Genomic DNA, 13,838 nt, shown 5'->3' with positions numbered 1-13,838 from the left:
CAGCCTGGTTTATACAGTCAGTTCCAGGACACCAGGGATACAGTGGGACCCTGTCTCAACGTTTAAAAATCTGCTTGTGGTGGTTCGCACTGGAGTCCTGGTGGCAGGGAGGCAGAGACAGGTGGACTCTTGAGTTTGATGGCTAGCTACCCTAGCTTACGTGGAAAGTGCCAGGCCAGTGAGAGACCCTGCCTCAAAAAGACTAGGGTTGGGGATTTAGCTCAGTGCTAAAGTGCTTGCCCTGAGTTAGTCCTCAGTTCCAAGGAGGGAGGAAGGGAGGGAGGGAGGGAGGGAGGGAGGGAGGGAGAAAAAGAAAACACCTAAGGCCATGTACAAACTGCAAACGCAAAGCAACGAGACCTCCAGTGAGAATTTTATCTCACTCGCAAATGTATGCAAGGGTGTGCTGCTGCCTTTAACTGCACACACTCCTTCTGTAACTTGTTACGGCAGAGACGGACTCAAGCCCTACACCAGTAGCACTAGATCCGGATGCACTTCAGCACTCTTACCATTGTACTACTGACAATCCATCCCTACCTTCCAGGTCTTTCTAAAGTTCCTTTTTGAAATAAGATTTTGTATAGCCCAGGTTAGGCTTGAACTTCTGATATGCCTGCCTTCACCTCCAAAATGTTGGAATTACAGGTGTGCGCCATGTTGGAAGACGGAACCCAGGGGTTCATGAATGCTAGGCAAGCATTCTACCCACTGAGCTTCCTACACCAGTCCGTCTTCTAGATGGAGTCTTGTGGCTTCACTGTCCTTCCTTCCATGGAAATAAACTAAAGAAACTGTACAGGTTTCTCCTGTTTCATCTGTAAAATTATAATATAAAATCATTTCTCCACAGAAACAAATCTGGAATATGAAGAGCTTACATTTCAATATTGTTATGAAGTATTTCGTACACGGCACAAATATCAAAGTCTGATAGCACCTTGCTAAGATTTTTTGCTAGATTCACATTTTATTTTAACATGCACATTTCTCTGGGTAAATTATATCCATTTTCTACAAATCTAAGTCTAAAGTACAATAATTATGAATGATTTTTTTAAATGACTAATCCATTCAAATTGGGTATCATAGGCATGGGATATCTACACTGCCAGTGTGGATATAGTCTGAGTGTCCCCCCCAAACATCCCCCTTCAGTGTGGTGACACCGAGTGCTGTAGAGCCTTCAGCAGTCACGAGACAGAGAGAGAGAGGAAGGCTGCTCCGGGGCAGGCCGTGGGCGAAGCAGGACGCCTGCGCCTGAGTGCTCCTTCCCTGCCTTGCCAGCTGCCCTCTCCGCGTCTGTCCCATCACCACGGTGCCCTCCCCAGAGGCTGGACAGTCTACCACACTGTGAGCCCAGCAAACCTCTTCTCTTTTTCAAGTACCCAGCTTCATATATTTAGTAATGACACAGACAGCAGAGCTCCATTTTGATTTATAATATAAAGACTTCTTTGTTTGTTTTCGAGTCAGGGTTTCTCTGTGTAGCCCTGGCTGTCTGTAGACCAGGCTGGCCTTGAACTCAGAGATCCACCTGTCTTTGCCTCCCAAGTACTGGGATTAAAGGCGTGCGCTATCACACCCAGCTCAGGTTAGTATTTTTAAAAGCCATCTAAATCAACATTTTTAGATACCTGCACTCTCACTTAACTTCAAATCACACTGGGCAGTATACAGCACAAGGAGTTTGCATGTATTCATTTCGATTACAGGAGCAATTATCTAAATTTTTTCCTTAACAGAATGAGTTAGAATATATCGTTCCAAATCAAATATTATCCAATTTTTATTTAAAGAAAATATTGTCTCCATTTAAACTTAAGTCTTATGAGCTTAAAATATAATTAAATACATTTTTAAAATAAAAGAATTAAGGCACATTCAAAATATTTTAATATAACCAAAAGGGTGATTTGCACATTGGGAGTGAAAGCACATTTTATTGTTGTTATTCCACAAACTCAACTACAATGGATTACTTTTGTGTGTGTGGCAATGGGACTTGAACCCAGGACCTCCCACACTAGGCCAGTGTTTTACCACTGAGCTCTATGCCTTCAAGCAGATTTTGTTTTTAATTCTAGAGATCAGGATACGCTACTCAAAATTAGTCTGTTGGAACTCTTGTGATTATAATGTGCATCAACCAAAAGTTATTTCTTAGTATTCAAAACAGAACCAAACATTTCATCAGTAAAAGTTACCTGCTGTGGATATCACTCTATATAAATAAGACACTGATGGCCAGTGATCAGGCAGGAAGTATAGGCAGGACAAAGAGAGAGGAGAATTGGGGAAACAGGAAGAAGGAGGGGAGACACTGCAGCCACCGCCAGGAAAATCAGCATGTAAAGATGCTGGTAAGCCACCAGCCACGTGGCAAGGTACAGATTTATAGAAATGGGTTAATTTAAGATAAAAGAATAGTTAGCAAAAAGCCTGCCACGGCCATACAGTTTATAAGTAATATAAGCGTCTGAGTGATTATTTTATACGTGGATTATGGGACCGCGGGGCTTGGTGGAGCCTGGAGAAAAGCCCTCCAGCAACAGTTACCTCATAGAATCAACCTGAACTTAAAAAAGAAGTCTAGATTAGAATGTGGTAGTTAAAGCTGGGCATAGTAGTACAGGCCTTTAATCTCAGTACTCAGAGGCAGAGGCAGAGACACACCAATCTCTGAGTTCAAGGCCAGCCTGGTCTACATAGTGAGTTCCAGGACAGCCCTAGCTATGTAGAGAGACCCTGCCTCAAAACAAAACAAACCCACAAAAAAAGAATGTGGTAGCCAGCTGGACAGGGTGAAGCACATTTGTAATAACAATAATCAAGGGGCGGAGGCAGGAGGATCCTGAGTTTGGGGCCATCTGGACTAAACAAATGACTGTCTCAAGTAACATAAGCCCCAGGCATGGTTGGTTTGCACCTGTAATCCCAGCACTCTTGAAGCTGAGGCAGAAGGATCACCATTGGTTTGAGCCACCTTGGGCTACAGTGAGTTTAAAGTCATTCTGGGCTACACAATAAGACTCTATATGGGAAAGAAAATGAGGCTGAGTGGTGGTGTACGTAGTTCAGTTGTAGAGTACTTGCCTAATGTGCACACACGCCTGGAGTCAATGTCCAGCAGTCAGAGTAAGAGGCTCCGTAGGGTAAGGGCAGCAGGCTACAGCTCCGTGCTGGAGCACTTGCCTATTATGTGTGATGCCTTGGGTTCCATCGCCAGCACTGTCTCTATGTCTGTCTGTCTGTCTGTCTGTCTGTCTGTCTCTCTCTCTCTCTCTCTCTCTCTCTCACACACACACACACACACACACACACACACACACACACACACACACACTGAATTTTTACTACATAAATCACTATCAATATCATTCCAATACACAACTACAAGACATTACATTACATTTGCCTTAGTAATGGAAGCTATTCAGACATTAAAGGTTGCCAGAAACATTGTTGCAAGCTGTTTTCATATCCCAATGCCTAATTTATAAGACAGGATCTTATAACAGCAGTTGCCAACAAATCCTGAAGTGAAAATATGAGGTCAATCTAAGTCCATTCTCTTGAGTGACATTTCACAGCTAACACGTGAGCAAGTTGTTGTTAAAAGGGCTGGTTCGCCCCGGTCCCCGGGCTCCTGCTCTAGCCTGACAACTGCCTTTCCTTCCGGACACTCTGGGTTTCCCTAATGAGCTTCCCTTTGAATAGAAATCCTGCCAACAACAACTGATTCTCACTGCAAACTGTGGTGGGCCCTGAAATGACTGCAACTCTAGCCGACAACTTGATTACAGCTTTGTGACAAGAAAGAAGAGAAAAATAGCAGTTATAATATTAAAACTATTCTGATCAATCTCAATTGTGCAAAGTTTTTCACATCAATTCCTGTTTTAATGATTTGTGTTATTTTTATTTTATGTGCATTCGTGCTTTGCCTGCATGTACATAGTGCACTGAGCGTGTGCCTGGTCCCTGAACCTGGAGTTACAGACACGAGTGAGGTGCCACGTGGGTGCTGGAAATCAAACTCTGGTCTAAGAGCAACAAGTGCTCTTAACCACTGAGCAATTAATAACAACCTATAAAATACAACTGCACATTTCCTGTGTAAAAATGACTTTATAAAACAGTGGCAAATTTTGCTACCACGAATTCAGCATAGTCTTAAGTTAAAAGTATTAGCTACTTTGACAGCTGAAGAGTGGTTCTGAGCACCTCCTTTTCCTTCTTTTGAAAGGGAAGCAGTTCTTTCTTTATTAGCAATGAGCGTGGCTTAAGTAGTAATTCCTTTTACATTTTTCCAGGCTCATTCTAATCATTCAAGTTTAAGGTAACTCCACTCTCACTTTAAAAGTGCATATAAAGACTGCGGAGATGGCCCACTAAAGCCATGTACTGCTAAGTCCGATGATTGGAATTGCATCCCAAGAACTCAGCAGTAGAAGAAAACCAACTCCCGAAAATTGTTCTCTAAACCCCACACAGAGACAAATAAACACACAAGTGCAGTAAAGGTGCACATAAGACTGAGAATTTAATTCATTTGCAGAGAATTTGCCTGTTTTGTTCAAGTCCGGGTTCAAGACCCAGCACTGAAAAAAAAAATTAAAAAGCCATCTCAAAAGAAGCTTCCTCTCCTTTATCTTTATGTTCCCAATACTGTCCCTTGTTATCGCATATCGTATCTATGATTATTTCAGCTTAGGTCCAGGAGTGTAAGGTATACCTTACTCCTCTTCCCAACTCTGCCATTAGCCTCACAACAGCATTTCAAAACTTCAGCATTTTCAGACCTTACCAGGAACTCACTCATCTTCAGATCTAAAGCTGTTTTCTATACTGCTTATGCTCTAAGTAACTGTTACTCAGCACTCGAAGAACCTGAATCAAACCCAATGTCCCTCCAAGACAGCTGGAACTCTACAGATGGACACACTTATAAACAGTGTGATTATCTATTTGGTGAGCTCATCAACAGGGTGCTGAATCGCCCTCCTAAAAAAGATGACGGGGGAGCTTCCTCCAGCCATATACGCTCCCCTCACAATTAGCGACACAACTGTCCATGCATTTCAAAGTTCCCATACATTCTTTACAATTTAAAAAAAAATCCTTGACACCAGAGTCAACCCAAAGTTTGGGAGATTTTAATTACATTACATTCTGTAACTACAAGTAAAAACTACATTTAAAAATATCGGGTTTTCCCTCCTCCAAAATTAGTATGGTTTTAAAAATCGATATCACTATGTTATATATGTATATAACACATAAAACTTCAGGGGAAACGCTCTTTTCCCTGCTTCCGCAACACGACATCCTCAAGAGTGTCTTCCTCGTTAGTTCTTCCCCCCTCCAGTTCTTTTGTGCTTCTCTGTACAATGCTCATCTTCTCCCACTGGAGGGAGAGGACTAGTGACGGACGGTTCTCCAAGGTTTTCCTACGGCTCTTTTCTCACTCACGCAGTCTACTCTCTCGCAGCTTCCTCATCCACTTCCTCGGCTTCTACTCCGTCATGCATGCCAATGATTAATAAATATGTATTGATAGCTTCTCTTTGCTAAGCTTTTCTCCACATATCTAACTGTACTGAAGAGCTACCTGTTCAGACTTCCTCTAGGCACCTAGATTTAATGAAGCTCAGAGTAAACTATTACCTTCATGACACTTCTTGTATGGAAAAGTCTACTTATCCAATAGCATAAGTAAGCCAGAGTACATTTGAGACTCCTCCTTCCACATAACCCAATTTTCTGCCCTATAACCACACCCAGTTAACAACCCAGTCCTGTAAGTTCCCCTGAATGTACGTAAGAGCCGTTCACTTCCCTCTGCACTAGCAGCCTTTGTTCACGCAGTAGTCTAACTCCTGCCTAGATTGCTGCAATCACTTCCCCTAATGGTCCTCGGGAGTTAGGAGTCAACAAACACGTGTGATGAAACAAGAACCAAACACTGTATTGACGGTGAAAGAAAACATAAAGTGCTGAAAAATAAACCACAAAAAATTAAGTTCTTTTACCCAGTAAAATGGGGGAAATAAAAGGTATCTCACGTGACTCAAAATGAAAGAAATGTTCCTTAGAAAGTGGAAAGCAGTTTAAGGTTATGATACTACAATCAGATAAATAACTAAGGTCTCTACAGTTCAGTTAAGCATTTTCAGTTTCTAGGTAAGACACAGCCAGGCGGTGAGAATTTCAATTAACACTACAATCATTAGTGACCAACACTTACTAAATTGATTACACTACACCACTTACCACCTTTACTCAACACCAAGACGTCTTAGGAGATAAACGGCAAGGAGGGATTTATACCAAACGTGACTCTTGGACCAATGACTCCCTTAAGAAGAAAACAGTCTAGGAAAGTAGAGTAAAACAAACCCCACATCCTCCAGAACACAATTATCATTTTAGCAGACAATGCTTTCCCATTAGCTGCTCAATACTTCAGCACACACTGTTTATCACATGCAGTACTGGAGTACTGGGTAGAGAGTAAAATGTTAAATTTTCTGTTCTGGTCAGGATGCTTCTGTGACAATCGACATCACTATACAGAAAACGCATTTATTCAGATATTCATATATTCTTACTCTAATCCCCCCCCCCAAACACACCCAAGTGGGAGGAAGGAGAAAAGGAAGTATAAGCAAAGGAGGAAGGTAGGCAGGTGGATTAAAAAAAAATCACTGAAGCAATTTATGGGAAATGATTTTATTAGGAACCACTAAACTCTGACGTTCCAATATTGTCCTTGAGCACACTGGAATCTAAGTGTCTGATATCAGGATCTAATGTATCAGCACTTGCATCTCCGGCTGCTTTAGCTAACACTTTTCAGAACAGGCACTGAGCTAAGAACTTTACAGTGATTACTTTCATTTAAAACCGAGGAGAGTATTTTTATAATCTCCATTTCAAAACTGAGAAAAACTGATACTAAAAAAGTAAAAAAAAAAAAAAAATGGTAAAAATGAAAACAAATTTAAAAAGCTTACAACAGGAAAAAGCAAAAACAAAACAACAACAAAAACTTTCACATCCCAGAGTAGAGCCCAAGAGTTTATAACTTAAACACCATGTGCTAACTGCAGGGAACTCTGAAAATTCAAGTCCTCTGAATTTTTGCTTTTTGTTATTATATTGGAGACATGTAAAAATTAAAAACAAGTATGCATCCTACCACAAGCCCCAGTGACCTTTGAAAAGCCTTTGACATTTTCCACCTCGGCCAGATCAGAAACACTCCCCTGCTGATTCAAAGACTTGCTAAAACTTCTGCTAAGAGACAAGAATTTCTTAAGTGAGCTGAGCATGGAGGCACAGGCCTTTAATCCCAGCAGAGGCAGTGATCTCTGAATTTGAGACCAGCCTGGTCTACAGAGAGACAGCCAGGCTACATAAAGAAACCATCTTGAAAAATCAAAAGCATTATGTGTCTGTCAGTCACTGACATAACCCAAACAAGTGGTCATGTTTTATCTAAACTAGGTGGCTGTGATTGGTCCAAAGCAATCTGCCCTCAGCTTCCCATGAGCTAGTATTACAGACACATACATTCACGTCCTGCTCTTTGTTTCCTATTTATAGGAAGCACGTTTTGTGTTAGAAGTTACCAAGAAATACAGCTACATCTAGGTATGAGCAAAATTACAAGAAGAAACCCTTAAGATGCTTGCTAGGGAGTTTACATTTTACCATGACTAGCTAGAAAAGGCCCCGAAGCTCCAGATACTTTAATCTCAAATGAAAGAGCTATTGGCCTGGCCTACCTCCCCACCATCACCTCCTCCTCTACCACCGTAGACTGGAGCCTCAAGTGCAAACACAACACAAATAAACATCAACACTGAAGACTTCATTCTACCAGGTTCCAAAGACTGCCAATCAGTTCTTTAGGACAACACTACAAACACTACAAATGTAGCTGAAAATCCCAAAAAGGGCCTGGGCACAACAGGGGCCTGAACTCATTTAAGAACTCAAACACCAAAATCCTACCACAAACCTCTGACAACCTTCACTCTGAAGACTTGAGCCCTCCTAGGCTATCAAGCAACCACTAGTATTTACATGCACTCAAGGCTCTTGAAAGATCCCTTCCAACCCTAAAATTATAGTTCTACAATTTTCCAAAGTAAACAGTATCATCAAATGTCTGCAGAATCTTTTAAAGCAGATGATTGTCAATCACAGAACAGCTTATGTAACAATAAGAACAGAAATTGTAAGAATCAAATAAAACACTAGATGTTCAACAAATATTTGGTTAAGTGAATACTTTATTTAAAAATCACAATGACATATTTCATTACAAGCTTTAAATGGAATAATTTAAGGGAAGTTTAAGTTTTAAACCAAACGTTTCATTCAAGGATTTAGATGAAACTTTTGGTTTAAAATCTTTGAATGAGCAGGGTGGTAGCAGTGTATGCCTTTAATCCAAGTACTTCGGAGAGTCAGGCAGATCTCTGTGAGTTCGAGGCCAGCCTGGTCTACAGAGCGAGATCCGGGAGAGCCAGGGCTACACAGAGAAACCCTGTCTCAAAAACGGGGAAAAAAGCTTTGAATGACGACAGCGTGACACCCCAGCGCTGCACCCCACCAAGTGTAAGGGCACTCTATCGAACCCTGAAGGAAAGAGCACGTGTGAAGTCTCAGCTGGTTTTGGAGACTCTACCAAAGAAGAGAGAATGGAGAGACCAAGCAGCAGTCAGACTTCCAGTGCCATGCTGTGACTCCTCCTTCCCAGCCACAGAGCCTAGACAGAGGCAGATGGAAGCTACCTGGGAAGGGCTGTGGCCACAGTAAAGCACCAATTAGGAGGAGAAATGCTTTGACTGAACTAACTCCTCCTGCAGAAGGAATGGTTTAAAGACTTACCTGGCCACAAGAAGCTGCTGCCCGGGCTCCCTGAGCAGTGCAAGCCTCCACTCACTGCTCAGGCTGTGTGTTTGGCCAGCATGTGCGTAGCTGCACCTCGTAAGGGCTTAGTGCCAAGAAGGTCAGCGAAGGACCTCAGAGCCCCTGGAACTGGAGCCACGGATGGCTGTGAACCGCCATGTGGGTGCCTGGAATGGAACCCGGGTCCTCTGCAAGGGCAACAAGCGCTCTTAACTGCTGCCATCTCTCCAGTTCCACATTTTAGCTTTTCATCAACACCCTCATCCCCCCAGTGGACAAATATCTTAAACTGAAGAAGCCACTCAACAAAGAACTTAAAATTTAGTCAAGGAACATAATCCATTTCATAAAATCTCATCAATTTACTGTTGTCAATAAAAGCTCATCATTTTTAGACTACATGATTTTTTGTTTGGTTGTTAGGTTTGGGACCGGTTACTTGTTTGTTGTTGTTTGAGACAGGGTCTCTCCATGTAGCTCTGGCTGACCTGGAACATGCTATGTAGACCAGGCTGGCCTCAAACTTACGGAGCCTTCTGCCTCTGCCTTCCAGGTGCTAGGATTAAAGGCGTGTGCTGTCACGCTCTAGACTACATAATTTTCAATAACTGAGTAATAAGACCCAAGAAATTGCCAATGAGATCATAAAAAGCCATAACTTTCCACAGCTCCCTTCAAACGCTAGGGGAACCTGCAGGATGGCTCAGCAAGTGTCAGAAAGAACCAGTTCTCAAGGGTCTTCTCTAACCTCCGTGTGGGCAGTGTGTGTGTGTGTGTGTGTGTGTGTGTGTGTGTGTGTGTGTGTGTGTGCGAGCACACACCAATAAGTCAAATAATTTATTTTTTTATTTTTATTTTTATTTTTTTGGTTTTTCGAGACAGGGTTTCTCTGTGTAGCTTTGCGCCTCTCCTGGAACTCGCTTTGTAGACCAGGCTGGCCTCAAACTCACAGAGATCCGTCTGGCTCTGCCTTCCAAGTGCTGGGATTAAAGGCGTGCTCCACCACCGCCTGACTCAAATAATTTTTTAAACACAAAGGTATTCTATACAATGTTATCCTTAAAATAATTACAAGACAATAGAAATTTATGGACAAAATAATCTGTTAAAACCTTTTCAAATATGATCTTAAAATTTTTTGGAAAACTCATCAGGCAACAAGAAATAAAAAAAATTAAAGGAATGTTAATTGGAAACATTTAAATATCTACAATGCTCCAGGTACTTTCCTAGCTTGAAAGGGTTGAAGTAAATAAAACAATCTCTGCCCTACAGAGCAGATAAACATCTCAAGAATTTTCCTGCATTTTGATGATTCACTGGGAATAATTACACAGCACAAGCACACACTCACGAGTTTCAGTATGGGAGTCAGAGTGGGGAGAGGGGAAAGTGTTCTTTAGCTGTGCCAGCTGATAATTCTTCAGTGACACCTCCAAGGATTGATTAGGATGTTTGCACTAACTAGTTTTAGGGCAACTTGACACAAGCTAGAGTCACTGGAGAGGAGGGAGCCTCAAATGAGAAAATGCTTCCATAAGATTGGGCTGTAGGCAAACCTGTGGGGCATGTTCTTAATTTGTGATGGATGAGGGAGGGCCCAGCCCATTGTGAGCGGGACTATCCCGGGCTGATGGTCCTGTGTTCTGTAAGAAAGCAGGCTGGGCAAGCCATGGGATGCACAAGGCACAGGAAGCTCATCCGTAACCGTGGATCAGAGAAAAATAAGTCATGTTATCTATGAAGCTGCTCTATCCAAAACTACTCTTTGGGGAAAACAACCATTGAAGTGATGGGACCTTTCATACTGCACTGAACCCTGCTGCCAATGTTTTCTTCCTAGTTGGAGTATTCTTCTGCTGCTGGAAACCCACTGGCACTTGCCTTACTTCCATGACAGAAAGCTAACCCTGAATGTCACACAGATTCAGAACAGAATCCTGAAAACATGTAAGAGCAACTAAAAGAGCATGAATGAGAAAACCAATTCACATAAGGTACACAGGCCAGGGACACTGTAAAATTCTTGAGTTTTATGGCTGGGTCAGGTGCCAATAACAGCCAACAAGGTGACTAGAAAAAATCCTACAACTGCCCGTGCCTATAAATGTTAAAACAATGGTTATGAATTTGCATGAAGGTACTCTGTATGAATGAAAAACAAAAACAAAACAAAAAGCCTGTGGAAGCCATAAGGTTACTGAATGAAAATTCCAGTGCCAAGAATGAATTGCCTCTTCAAGAGTTGGCTAGGAAGATCACTGAGGCTACACAAACCAAAAAGGGTAGTGCTGGTTCTGTAGGTTGTACGCTAAACTAGATGGTAAGACTCTTAGTGAAGATATCATGAACTGTAGTAGAATATTATTTCAAGGTGTGTTCCTTTGTTTATGTTGCATTTGTTTAACTCTGTGAAGCCGTGATACTGTGCCTGTGTAAAACACCTGATGGTCTAACAAAGAACTGAATGACCAATAGCAAGGTAGGAGAGAGGATAGGCGGGGCTGGCAGGCAGAGAGGATATATAGAGGGAGAAATCTGGAGAGGGAAATCTAGGAGGAGCCAGAGGAGGAGGAGGGCATCAGGGCCAGTCACCCAGCTACACAACCAGCAACAGAGTAAGATTTACAGATGTAAGAGAACGGGAAAAGCCCAGAGGCAAAAGTTAGACAGGGTAAGTTAAGGAAAGCTGGCAAGAAACTAAGCCAAGCTAAGGCTGGGCATTTATAAGTAAGACTAAGCCTCTGTGTGTGATTTACTTGGGAGCTGGGTGGCAGGGCCCCCCCCAAAAAAAAATCAGTAAAAAACCAACAACAATGAACTTCGGTTGCAGGACAAGGAGAAATCAGGATAAGCTGAGCTCAAAGCATACTCCCTGCTAGCTATGATTTGTAGTACAGAAAGGTACTACAAAGGCTGAAGAATTGTTGCCAATGGTCTTACTCAGCAACGTACCCTTCATGTTAACACCCTGAGTATGCCATGCAAGACGTGCCCACTGATGCAATAGTGTCCTGACTGATAGCACACTTGACACCTTCCAAGGCCTGCTCCATTGGAAGGAACTATTTATTTATTGTCAGGCTAAGAGCCCAGGGCTGGGGAGGTCATAGAGCCGACTGGGGAAGTTAGCACTGTGGTTTTGGCTAAATGAGTATTATGTGCCCCCATCAAACCGCCTTTTATGTTTATGCCTGTGGATTATGACTGCTGTTGGCCTTGGTCAGAAAAACTTCTTTTTGTAAGGTCAGAGATTACTAGAGACTCATAACCAGGCAAAGTGCTGAGGACAAGGGACTCTTACCATGCATAACAGCACCACGCTCCACCCTAAATAAGAGAAAATAATCTTAGATGTTGGCTCAGGGACATGTGGAAAAGGGGCCACAACGAGTGAGAAAGAGCCAGAGGACAAAGTAGAATGCTGAGGAACTCTGTTCTGCAGCCAGTGCCATCTTGAAATCGGTGGGAGAGACAGTACAGGCATTTAAGAAGGTACACAAGGCCCCCTTCTCCTCTGTGAAAATAAACAAACAACTTGCGGAAGGGAGATTCTTCGTGGGTGGTGCATGCTCCTCTTCTAAGTAACCCCAATTAAACTCACTGGTTCACCAAGCTGGTTGCTGTAGAACTGCTTCTATGGTCAGTCACCGTCTCTATCTGAGGCGACTAGAAATAGGATTGCCCAAGAACAGCACAGACCCTGAGCACTATTTTTTTTTAGCATACAAGAACCAGTATTATGTAGGTTTTCTAAAAGACGTATGCAGCATTTGGAGGAAGAGATCAATTAGCCTGCTCTCTCGTTATTTCATGAAAGAAATGGTACAGGATTCTAAACTGTAATGACAGAAACCGGAAAAAGGATCTGAGAGACAACCCATGAAGGTTGTATGTGAGGAGGAACAGCAAGTTAGATGATGCTGGTTTCGAGCTTAGGTACTAGAAAACGTTTATGCCACATACAAGGTAAGGAATACAGAAAAGTCAGATGTGACTGGGCAAAAATTAATTTCAGAGAATTACTAGGAAAAAGGAGTGTTGGTGATATCAAAGAAGGAATATTTTAATTCAAAAGCAAAAGCACCAGCACCAAAGACCAAGAAGGTGACACTTAAAAGACTGAAGTCGTTAGCAAGTTTTAGCAATAAGAGATCATCAGTTATCAGACTAACTAGGAAGCAGAAAGAGTACCTGCTCAAGTCAGCCTACTCTATGCAGAGTAACACAGGCCTGTAAAGCTGTGGACCAGCAGTTCTGTTTTTTTGTCTCCGGATCTCTTCAAGCTCTCAAAAGCTATGTTTCTGTGGATTTTGTCAAGATGTATTTATTTTTATTTTATGTGTATCGGTGTTGGCCTGCATGAACATATATGCACCACAAGCAGGCAATGCCCAAAGAGATCAGAAGAGGTCAGTGGATCCCTGACAAGCAGCCACACTGGTGCTGGAAGTCGAACCATGATCCTCTGGAAGATCAGCCAAGTTCTCCTAAGCTCTGGGCCATCTCTTTCGCCCTGTTTCTGTGTTCTCGTCTATGTATATCGTACTAGCAATAAAAACAGAGCAAGCTCGGTGACGGAGCCCTGGCTTTACCACCCATGACAGCTTGCTTTCCATGTTCAGAAAACACACAAATGCGTGTTTGCTAGTTCATCTTAAAACACATCACATTTTAATTAAATGACATATTCTTTATAAGGGCAAAGAATCTCTGCATTTTCCAAAATAAAGATAAGTTTATGTACAGTGCTCTTTTTGGCAAGATTCCCACACCTGCCTAACCGAAGTGTTCTGTCGTACCTATTTATGCATTTAATTTCTAGTACTATGTTATCTTGGTCCAAGAACATGAAATATACTTAGGCTCTAACAGGTATGTAAAAGAAGAAAAAGAATTGTTTCTTTTCTTAA

At 42.2% G+C, this 13,838-nt stretch overlaps 1 protein-coding gene across 3 annotated transcripts in view; it reads right to left on the bottom strand.

Annotated features, from left to right (window-relative positions):
• Positions 1–13,838, bottom strand: part of Yaf2 (YY1 associated factor 2) — a 77,984-nt gene that overhangs the window by 57,448 nt on the left and 6,698 nt on the right. The window lies entirely within an intron of this gene.

The sequence above is a fragment of the Peromyscus leucopus genome, chromosome 20, assembly GCF_004664715.2.
Source record: "Peromyscus leucopus breed LL Stock chromosome 20, UCI_PerLeu_2.1, whole genome shotgun sequence".
Taxonomy (NCBI): domain Eukaryota; kingdom Metazoa; phylum Chordata; class Mammalia; order Rodentia; family Cricetidae; genus Peromyscus; species Peromyscus leucopus.
Note: the sequence above shows the minus strand (reverse complement) of the source record. Positions and strands in the feature narration are given on the sequence as shown.